Genomic DNA, 10,360 nt, shown 5'->3' on the forward strand with positions numbered 1-10,360 from the left:
CCTTTTTCACACTATGAAACAGCTTTGTATTCAACTTAAACACTGTTTCAGAGCAAGACAGCTTGTTTTAAACCAAATTGAATAACTTACAATGTGTTAAGAAAACACATATTTCAAGTGAAAAGAGTTTATACAAGGGAGAAACAAGATGTTTGTAATATGACAATTTAAAGTAATTGCAACTCTGTTTGAACACGTCTCACCACAACGAAACAGGGTTTCTATGCATTGTAATCGGCTTATACAGCGTTTCAGAGCAAGAAATATTGTTTTTAACCAAACTGAACAACTTACAATATCCTAAGAAAACATATATTTCAAGTGAAAAGAGTTTATACAGGGGAGAAAGAAGTTGTTTTAACATGGTTCTAATGTGACCCTTGAAAGTAATTGCAACTCTGTTTTTACACTTCTAACCACAAGGAGGCAACGTTTCCACGCGTTATAATTGGCTTATACATAGTTTCAGAGCAAGAAATATTGTTTTTAACCAAACTGAACAACTTAACCATTTAAAGTAATTGCAACTCTGTTTGTACACCTCTAACCACAAAGAAACAGGGCTTCTATGCATTGTAATCAGCTTAAACACTGTTTCAGGGCAAGAGATTGTGTTTTAGACTAAAACAATGCTTTATAAGAAGAATCTTTACTTTGAAACTCTGTTCTTTACCTTTTTCACACTATGAAACAGCTTTGTATTCACCTTAAACACTGTTTCAGGGCAAGAGATTGTGTTTGAGACTAAAAGGGAATGCATTATAAGAAGAATCTTTACTTTGAAACTCTGTTCTTTACCTTTTTCACACTATGAAACAGCTTTGTATTCACCTTAAACACTGTTTCAGGGCAATAGATTGTGTTTTAGACTAAAACAATGCTTTATAAGAAGAATCTTTACTTTGAAACTCTGTTCTTTACCTTTTTCACACTATGAAACAGCTTTGTATTCACCTTAAACACTGTTTCAGGGCAAGAGATTGTGTTTTAGACTAAAACAATGCTTTATAAGAAGAATCTTTACTTTGAAACTCTGTTCTTTACCTTTTTCACACTATGAAACAGCTTTGTATTCACCTTAAACACTGTTTCAGGGCAAGAGATTGTGTTTTAGACTAAAACAATGCTTTATAAGAAGAATCTTTACTTTGAAACTCTGTTCTTTACCTTTTTCACACTATGAAACAGCTTTGTATTCACCTTAAACACTGTTTCAGGGCAAGAGATTGTGTTTTAGACTAAAACAATGCTTTATAAGAAGAATCTTTACTTTGAAACTCTGTTCTTTACCTTTTTAAAACTATGAAACAGCTTTGTATTCGCCTTAAACACTGTTTCAGGACAAGAGATTGTGTTTTAGAATAAAAGGTAATGCATTATAAGAAGAATCTTTACTTTGAAACTCTGTTCTTTACCTTTTTCACACTATGAATCAGCTTTGTATTCACCTTAAAAACAGTTTCAGGGCAAGAGATTGTGTTTTAGACTAAAAGGGAATGCATTATAAGAAGAATCTTTACTTTGAAACTCTGTTCTTTACCTTTTTCACACTATGAAACAGCTTTGTATTCACCTTAAACACTGTTTCAGGGCAAGAGAATGTGTTTTAGACTAAAAGGTAATGCATTATAAGAAGAATCTTTACTTTGAAACTCTGTTCTTTACCTTTTTCACACTATGAAACAGCTTTGTATTCAACTTAAACACTGTTTCAGAGCAAGACAGCTTGTTTTAAACCAAATTGAATAACTTACAATGTGTTAAGAAAACACATATTTCAAGTGAAAAGAGTTTATACAAGGGAGAAACAAGATGTTTGTAATATGACAATTTAAAGTAATTGCAACTCTGTTTGAACACGTCTCACCACAACGAAACAGGGTTTCTATGCATTGTAATCGGCTTATACAGCGTTTCAGAGCAAGAAATATTGTTTTTAACCAAACTGAACAACTTACAATATCCTAAGAAAACATATATTTCAAGTGAAAAGAGTTTATACAGGGGAGAAAGAAGTTGTTTTAACATGGTTCTAATGTGACCCTTGAAAGTAATTGCAACTCTGTTTTTACACTTCTAACCACAAGGAGGCAACGTTTCCACGCGTTATAATTGGCTTATACATAGTTTCAGAGCAAGAAATATTGTTTTTAACCAAACTGAACAACTTAACCATTTAAAGTAATTGCAACTCTGTTTGTACACCTCTAACCACAAAGAAACAGGGCTTCTATGCATTGTAATCAGCTTAAACACTGTTTCAGGGCAAGAGATTGTGTTTTAGACTAAAACAATGCTTTATAAGAAGAATCTTTACTTTGAAACTCTGTTCTTTACCTTTTTCACACTATGAAACAGCTTTGTATTCACCTTAAACACTGTTTCAGGGCAAGAGATTGTGTTTGAGACTAAAAGGGAATGCATTATAAGAAGAATCTTTACTTTGAAACTCTGTTCTTTACCTTTTTCACACTATGAAACAGCTTTGTATTCACCTTAAACACTGTTTCAGGGCAATAGATTGTGTTTTAGACTAAAACAATGCTTTATAAGAAGAATCTTTACTTTGAAACTCTGTTCTTTACCTTTTTCACACTATGAAACAGCTTTGTATTCACCTTAAACACTGTTTCAGGGCAAGAGATTGTGTTTTAGACTAAAACAATGCTTTATAAGAAGAATCTTTACTTTGAAACTCTGTTCTTTACCTTTTTCACACTATGAAACAGCTTTGTATTCACCTTAAACACTGTTTCAGGGCAATAGATTGTGTTTTAGACTAAAACAATGCTTTATAAGAAGAATCTTTACTTTGAAACTCTGTTCTTTACCTTTTTCACACTATGAAACAGCTTTGTATTCACCTTAAACACTGTTTCAGGGCAAGAGATTGTGTTTTAGACTAAAACAATGCTTTATAAGAAGAATCTTTACTTTGAAACTCTGTTCTTTACCTTTTTCACACTATGAAACAGCTTTGTATTCACCTTAAACACTGTTTCAGGGCAAGAGATTGTGTTTTAGACTAAACAGTGTTTAAGGTGAATACAAAGCTGTTTCATAGTGTGAAAAAGGTAAAGAACAGAGTTTCAAAGTAAAGATTCTTCTTATAAAGCATTGGCTTTATAAGAAGAATCTTTACTTTGAAACTCTGTTCTTTACCTTTTTCACACTATGAAACAGCTTTGTATTCACCTTAAACACTGTTTCAGGGCAAGAGATTGTGTTTTAGACTAAAAGGGAATGCATTATAAGAAGAATCTTTACTTTGAAACTTTGTTCTTTACCTTTTTCACACTATGAATCAGCTTTGTATTCACCTTAAAAACTGTTTCAGGGCAAGAGATTGTGTTTTAGACTAAAACAATGCTTTATAAGAAGAATCTTTACTTTGAAACTCTGTTCTTTACCTTTTTAACACAATGAACAGCTTTGTATTCACCTTAAACACTGTTTCAGGGCAAGAGATTGTGTTTTAGACTAAAACAATGCTTTATAAGAAGAATCTTTACTTTGAAACTCTGTTCTTTACCTTTTTAACACTATGAAACAGCTCTGTATTCACCTTAAACACTGTTTCAGGGCAAGAGATTGTGTTTTAGACTAAAAGGGAATGCATTATAAGAAGAATCTTTACTTTGAAACTCTGTTCTTTACCTTTTTCACACTATGAAACAGCTTTGTATTCACCTTAAACACTGTTTCAGGGCAAGAGATTGTGTTTTAGACTAAAAGGGAATGCATTATAAGAAGAATCTTTACTTTGAAACTATGTTCTTTACCTTTTTCACACTATGAATCAGCTTTGTATTCACCTTAAAAACAGTTTCAGGGCAAGAGATTGTGTTTTAGACTAAAAGGGAATGCATTATAAGAAGAATCTTTACTTTGAAACTCTTTTCTTTACCTTTTTCACACTATGAAACAGCTTTGTATTCACCTTAAACACTGTTTCAGGGCAAGAGAATATGTTTTAGACTAAAAGGTAATGCATTATAAGAAGAATCTTTACTTTGAAACTCTGTTCTTTACCTTTTTCACACTATGAAACAGCTTTGTATTCAACTTAAACACTGTTTCAGAGCAAGACAGCTTGTTTTAAACCAAATTGAATAACTTACAATGTGTTAAGAAAACACATATTTCAAGTGAAAAGAGTTTATACAAGGGAGAAACAAGATGTTTGTAATATGACAATTTAAAGTAATTGCAACTCTGTTTGAACACGTCTCACCACAACGAAACAGGGTTTCTATGCATTGTAATCGGCTTATACAGCGTTTCAGAGCAAGAAATATTGTTTTTAACCAAACTGAACAACTTACAATATCCTAAGAAAACATATATTTCAAGTGAAAAGAGTTTATACAGGGGAGAAAGAAGTTGTTTTAACATGGTTCTAATGTGACCCTTGAAAGTAATTGCAACTCTGTTTTTACACTTCTAACCACAAGGAGGCAACGTTTCCACGCGTTATAATTGGCTTATACATAGTTTCAGAGCAAGAAATATTGTTTTTAACCAAACTGAACAACTTAACCATTTAAAGTAATTGCAACTCTGTTTGTACACCTCTAACCACAAAGAAACAGGGCTTCTATGCATTGTAATCGGCTTAAACACTGTTTCAGGGCAAGAGATTGTGTTTTAGACTAAAACAATGCTTTATAAGAAGAATCTTTACTTTGAAACTCTGTTCTTTACCTTTTTCACACTATGAAACAGCTTTGTATTCACGTTAAACACTGTTTCAGGGCAAGAGATTGTGTTTGAGACTAAAAGGGAATGCATTATAAGAAGAATCTTTACTTTGAAACTCTGTTCTTTACCTTTTTCACACTATGAAACAGCTTTGTATTCACCTTAAACACTGTTTCAGGGCAATAGATTGTGTTTTAGACTAAAACAATGCTTTATAAGAAGAATCTTTACTTTGAAACTCTGTTCTTTACCTTTTTCACACTATGAAAAAGCTTTGTATTCAGCTTAAACACTGTTTCAGGGCAAGAGATTGTGTTTTAGACTAAAACAATGCTTTATAAGAAGAATCTTTACTTTGAAACTCTGTTCTTTACCTTTTTCACACTATGAAACAGCTTTGTATTCACCTTAAACACTGTTTCAGGGCAAGAGATTGTGTTTTAGACTAAAACAATGCTTTATAAGAAGAATCTTTACTTTGAAACTCTGTTCTTTACCTTTTTCACACTATGAAATAGCTTTGTATTCACCTTAAACACTGTTTCAGGGCAAGAGATTGTGTTTTAGACTAAAAGGGAATGCATTATAAGAAGAATCTTTACTTTGAAACTTTGTTCTTTACCTTTTTCACACTATGAATCAGCTTTGTATTCACCTTAAACACTGTTTCAGGGCAAGAGATTGTGTTTTAGACTAAAAGGGAATGCATTATAAGAAGAATCTTTACTTTGAAACTCTGTTCTTTACCTTTTTAACACAATGAACAGCTTTGTATTCACCTTAAACACTGTTTCAGGGCAAGAGATTGTGTTTTAGACTAAAACAATGCTTTATAAGAAGAATCTTTACTTTGAAACTCTGTTCTTTACCTTTTTAACACTATGAAACAGCTCTGTATTCACCTTAAACACTGTTTCAGGGCAAGAGATTGTGTTTTAGACTAAAAGGGAATGCATTATAAGAAGAATCTTTACTTTGAAACTCTGTTCTTTACCTTTTTCACACTATGAAACAGCTTTGTATTCACCTTAAACACTGTTTCAGGGCAAGAGATTGTGTTTTAGACTAAAAGGGAATGCATTATAAGAAGAATCTTTACTTTGAAACTATGTTCTTTACCTTTTTCACACTATGAATCAGCTTTGTATTCACCTTAAAAACAGTTTCAGGGCAAGAGATTGTGTTTTAGACTAAAAGGGAATGCATTATAAGAAGAATCTTTACTTTGAAACTCTTTTCTTTACCTTTTTCACACTATGAAACAGCTTTGTATTCACCTTAAACACTGTTTCAGGGCAAGAGAATATGTTTTAGACTAAAAGGTAATGCATTATAAGAAGAATCTTTACTTTGAAACTCTGTTCTTTACCTTTTTCACACTATGAAACAGCTTTGTATTCAACTTAAACACTGTTTCAGAGCAAGACAGCTTGTTTTAAACCAAATTGAATAACTTACAATGTGTTAAGAAAACACATATTTCAAGTGAAAAGAGTTTATACAAGGGAGAAACAAGATGTTTGTAATATGACAATTTAAAGTAATTGCAACTCTGTTTGAACACGTCTCACCACAACGAAACAGGGTTTCTATGCATTGTAATCGGCTTATACAGCGTTTCAGAGCAAGAAATATTGTTTTTAACCAAACTGAACAACTTACAATATCCTAAGAAAACATATATTTCAAGTGAAAAGAGTTTATACAGGGGAGAAAGAAGTTGTTTTAACATGGTTCTAATGTGACCCTTGAAAGTAATTGCAACTCTGTTTTTACACTTCTAACCACAAGGAGGCAACGTTTCCACGCGTTATAATTGGCTTATACATAGTTTCAGAGCAAGAAATATTGTTTTTAACCAAACTGAACAACTTAACCATTTAAAGTAATTGCAACTCTGTTTGTACACCTCTAACCACAAAGAAACAGGGCTTCTATGCATTGTAATCAGCTTAAACACTGTTTCAGGGCAAGAGATTGTGTTTTAGACTAAAACAATGCTTTATAAGAAGAATCTTTACTTTGAAACTCTGTTCTTTACCTTTTTCACACTATGAAACAGCTTTGTATTCACCTTAAACACTGTTTCAGGGCAAGAGATTGTGTTTGAGACTAAAAGGGAATGCATTATAAGAAGAATCTTTACTTTGAAACTCTGTTCTTTACCTTTTTCACACTATGAATCAGCTTTGTATTCACCTTAAAAACAGTTTCATGGCAAGAGATTGTGTTTTAGACTAAAAGGGAATGCATTATAAGAAGAATCTTTACTTTGAAACTCTATTCTTTACCTTTTTCACACTATGAAACAGCTTTGTATTCACCTTAAACACTGTTTCAGGGCAAGAGATTGTGTTTTAGACTAAAAGGGAATGCATTATAAGAAGAATCTTTACTTTGAAACTTTGTTCTTTACCTTTTTCACACTATGAAACAGCTTTGTATTCACCTTAAACACTGTTTCAGGGCAATAGATTGTGTTTTAGACTAAAACAATGCTTTATAAGAAGAATCTTTACTTTGAAACTCTGTTCTTTACCTTTTTCACACTATGAAACAGCTTTGTATTCACCTTAAACATTGTTTCAGGGCAAGAGATTGTGTTTTAGACTAAAAGGGAATGCATTATAAGAAGAATCTTTACTTTGAAACTTTGTTCTTTACCTTTTTCACACTATGAATCAGCTTAGTATTCACCTTATAAACTGTTTCAGGGCAAGAGATTGTGTTTTAGACTAAAACAATGCTTTATAAGAAGAATCTTTACTTTGAAACTCTGTTCTTTACCTTTTTAACACAATGAACAGCTTTGTATTCACCTTAAACACTGTTTCAGGGCAAGAGATTGTGTTTTAGACTAAAACAATGCTTTATAAGAAGAATCTTTACTTTGAAACTCTTTTCTTTACCTTTTTAACACTATGAAACAGCTCTGTATTCACCTTAAACACTGTTTCAGGGCAAGAGATTGTGTTTTAGACTAAAAGGGAATGCATTATAAGAAGAATCTTTACTTTGAAACTCTGTTCTTTACCTTTTTCACACTATGAATCAGCTTTGTATTCACCTTAAAAACAGTTTCATGGCAAGAGATTGTGTTTTAGACTAAAACAATGCTTTATAAGAAGAATCTTTACTTTGAAACTCTGTTCTTTACCTTTTTAACACTATGAAACAGCTCTGTATTCACCTTAAACACTGTTTCAGGGCAAGAGATTGTGTTTCAGACTAAAAGGGAATGCATTATAAGAAGAATCTTTACTTTGAAACTCTGTTCTTTACCTTTTTCACACTATGAAACAGCTTTGTATTCACCTTAAACACTGTTTCAGGGCAAGAGATTGTGTTTTAGACTAAAAGGGAATGCATTATAAGAAGAATCTTTACTTTGAAACTCTGTTCTTTACCTTTTTCACACTATGAATCAGCTTTGTATTCACCTTAAAAACAGTTTCAGGGCAAGAGATTGTGTTTTAGACTAAAAGGGAATGCATTATAAGAAGAATCTTTACTTTGAAACTCTGTTCTTTACCTTTTTCACACTATGAAACAGCTTTGTATTCACCTTAAACACTGTTTCAGGGCAAGAGAATGTGTTTTAGACTAAAAGGTAATGCATTATAAGAAGAATCTTTACTTTGAAACTCTGTTCTTTACCTTTTTCACACTATGAAACAGCTTTGTATTCAACTTAAACACTGTTTCAGAGCAAGACAGCTTGTTTTAAACCAAATTGAATAACTTACAATGTGTTAAGAAAACACATATTTCAAGTGAAAAGAGTTTATACAAGGGAGAAACAAGATGTTTGTAATATGACAATTTAAAGTAATTGCAACTCTGTTTGAACACGTCTCACCACAACGAAACAGGGTTTCTATGCATTGTAATCGGCTTATACAGCGTTTCAGAGCAAGAAATATTGTTTTTAACCAAACTGAACAACTTACAATATCCTAAGAAAACATATATTTCAAGTGAAAAGAGTTTATACAGGGGAGAAAGAAGTTGTTTTAACATGGTTCTAATGTGACCCTTGAAAGTAATTGCAACTCTGTTTTTACACTTCTAACCACAAGGAGGCAACGTTTCCACGCGTTATAATTGGCTTATACATAGTTTCAGAGCAAGAAATATTGTTTTTAACCAAACTGAACAACTTAACCATTTAAAGTAATTGCAACTCTGTTTGTACACCTCTAACCACAAAGAAACAGGGCTTCTATGCATTGTAATCGGCTTAAACACTGTTTCAGGGCAAGAGATTGTGTTTTAGACTAAAACAATGCTTTATAAGAAGAATCTTTACTTTGAAACTCTGTTCTTTACCTTTTTCACACTATGAAACAGCTTTGTATTCACGTTAAACACTGTTTCAGGGCAAGAGATTGTGTTTGAGACTAAAAGGGAATGCATTATAAGAAGAATCTTTACTTTGAAACTCTGTTCTTTACCTTTTTCACACTATGAAACAGCTTTGTATTCACCTTAAACACTGTTTCAGGGCAATAGATTGTGTTTTAGACTAAAACAATGCTTTATAAGAAGAATCTTTACTTTGAAACTCTGTTCTTTACCTTTTTCACACTATGAAAAAGCTTTGTATTCACCTTAAACACTGTTTCAGGGCAAGAGATTGTGTTTTAGACTAAAACAATGCTTTATAAGAAGAATCTTTACTTTGAAACTCTGTTCTTTACCTTTTTCACACTATGAAACAGCTTTGTATTCACCTTAAACACTGTTTCAGGGCAAGAGATTGTGTTTTAGACTAAAACAATGCTTTATAAGAAGAATCTTTACTTTGAAACTCTGTTCTTTACCTTTTTCACACTATGAAATAGCTTTGTATTCACCTTAAACACTGTTTCAGGGCAAGAGATTGTGTTTTAGACTAAAAGGGAATGCATTATAAGAAGAATCTTTACTTTGAAACTTTGTTCTTTACCTTTTTCACACTATGAATCAGCTTTGTATTCACCTTAAAAACTGTTTCAGGGCAAGAGATTGTGTTTTAGACTAAAACAATGCTTTATAAGAAGAATCTTTACTTTGAAACTCTGTTCTTTACCTTTTTAACACAATGAACAGCTTTGTATTCACCTTAAACACTGTTTCAGGGCAAGAGATTGTGTTTTAGACTAAAACAATGCTTTATAAGAAGAATCTTTACTTTGAAACTCTGTTCTTTACCTTTTTAACACTATGAAACAGCTCTGTATTCACCTTAAACACTGTTTCAGGGCAAGAGATTGTGTTTTAGACTAAAAGGGAATGCATTATAAGAAGAATCTTTACTTTGAAACTCTGTTCTTTACCTTTTTCACACTATGAAACAGCTTTGTATTCACCTTAAACACTGTTTCAGGGCAAGAGATTGTGTTTTAGACTAAAAGGGAATGCATTATAAGAAGAATCTTTACTTTGAAACTATGTTCTTTACCTTTTTCACACTATGAATCAGCTTTGTATTCACCTTAAAAACAGTTTCAGGGCAAGAGATTGTGTTTTAGACTAAAAGGGAATGCATTATAAGAAGAATCTTTACTTTGAAACTCTTTTCTTTACCTTTTTCACACTATGAAACAGCTTTGTATTCACCTTAAACACTGTTTCAGGGCAAGAGAATATGTTTTAGAATAAAAGGTAATGCATTATA

This window comes from Electrophorus electricus, chromosome 16 (assembly GCF_041902795.1).
Source record: "Electrophorus electricus isolate QZ-2024a chromosome 16, ASM4190279v1, whole genome shotgun sequence".
Lineage (NCBI taxonomy): Eukaryota > Metazoa > Chordata > Actinopteri > Gymnotiformes > Gymnotidae > Electrophorus > Electrophorus electricus.